The sequence below is a fragment of the Cherax quadricarinatus genome, chromosome 5 (genome assembly GCF_038502225.1).
Source record: "Cherax quadricarinatus isolate ZL_2023a chromosome 5, ASM3850222v1, whole genome shotgun sequence".
NCBI classification, from domain to species: domain Eukaryota; kingdom Metazoa; phylum Arthropoda; class Malacostraca; order Decapoda; family Parastacidae; genus Cherax; species Cherax quadricarinatus.
Window position 1 is genome coordinate 45,417,817 of NC_091296.1, and position 1,437 is coordinate 45,419,253.

General features: G+C 35.6%; 1 protein-coding gene across 1 annotated transcript in view; it reads left to right on the plus strand.

Annotated features, from left to right (window-relative positions):
* Positions 1 to 1,034, plus strand: part of fusl (fuseless) — a gene marked incomplete in the record, with an annotated part of 465,734 nt that extends 464,700 nt beyond the window's left edge. Inside the window, 1 exon segment of the mRNA XM_070101756.1 lies at positions 1 to 1,034. This exon segment is cut by the window's left edge and continues 1,087 nt beyond it.
* Positions 1,035 to 1,437: the final 403 nt, after the last annotated feature.

The following is a 1,437-nucleotide window of genomic DNA, read 5'->3' on the forward strand; positions in this document are numbered from 1 at the left end:
TACAGTCATTACGAACATGCTACTATCATGATTAATTTCCATTCATATTGCTGCATTACTTCCAACTGAATCACAACTTTAAAGTCAATTATCATTATTCCACAAACTATATACAGTAAGTTGTTTACAATCTTTGCTTATAAATCATACTGCATTTAGTTATGGTAAGTGTGGCTGTTATTAACGCCATAAATGAGATGTTTCCTTAGTTAAATGCAATATTGTGAGAGTTGGATACCTCCCGGAGAAGAGATTCCGTTTTGTTCATTTGTACCAAGTGCTCATATCAGTACCATCTCGATAAGACAAGTCAGCACAGGAGGGAAATGATGTAAACAATTCTTATACCGATGATCACGTAACCTGAGAACCATGACAACTACCGACTTATGACCATATGAAGTACATATAGTGGATCCGGTTTTTCATGTTTTAGTGAAAAAAAATTTCCTCGGATCCAACCCGACGCAATTTGCGTCTAAAACAAAATCTAAACCTTTGGCAGAATTGTTTCTTGATGTCAAAAAAGTACATAACTTTGATATTTATCGATTTGTTAATCGTCCACTTACACAACGGTATTTCTCCATGTATGTATGAGGACGTCTTGTTCACTTACGGGACTACAATAAAGAAATTTTGCAGCCGTAGCCCAATGAACCGCAGGGCAAAAGAGGGTGAAACATTTTCAAATATTCTGTTCGTCATGATAATGAATAAAGCATTATTGGACCAAGACCGACAGTTTTAAAACGCACTCTTCAGCTTTCATGAAAAAAATTAAAAGCTTATTAAAGGCTTATCTTCCATCGATTATACAATGCTGTTGACTGCTGAAAGCAAAAGAAAACCGAAAATTCGGTGGCAATTCTTCTATGACCACTTACAGCTGGTTCCGGATGAAATCTTGATTAGTAGTGAAGGATCATTAAGTCGAATTCAACCATAGGTGGAGAAAAACTTTCTAACATGATCTAAATAACACACTATTCTGCAATCAGATTTTTTCAGTATGGAACTAAATTAAAATAAAAGAGGTGACACATTGTTCAGGAGAAAAAATGTTTTAATAATTAATGCAAGTGAGTACTGCCTAATTATTATTTTTATAAACTGTCGAAATTAAACGCCATTGTTTAAGTCACGACAATAACACCTTCAATTTTCTTCATCATTACATATTTGCTGAATATTTTTACAGACAACATGGGTTTTATAACACTTGGTTGATTTTCAAGTACCCGAAATACACCGGAATGAAACTGGATGTTGGAGCATTGAAGTCCGTACAGTGACTCCACATAAATGAGCAGTTTAACCCCGTTTTCGGCAGCCACTAATCTTACCACGGGCGTTTGGTTTAGTAGTACAGTGTGTTAGATATAAATGAAACTTGTCTGCATCGCCTGTAGGAGGCAGTCTGTTCACTTGTACTGT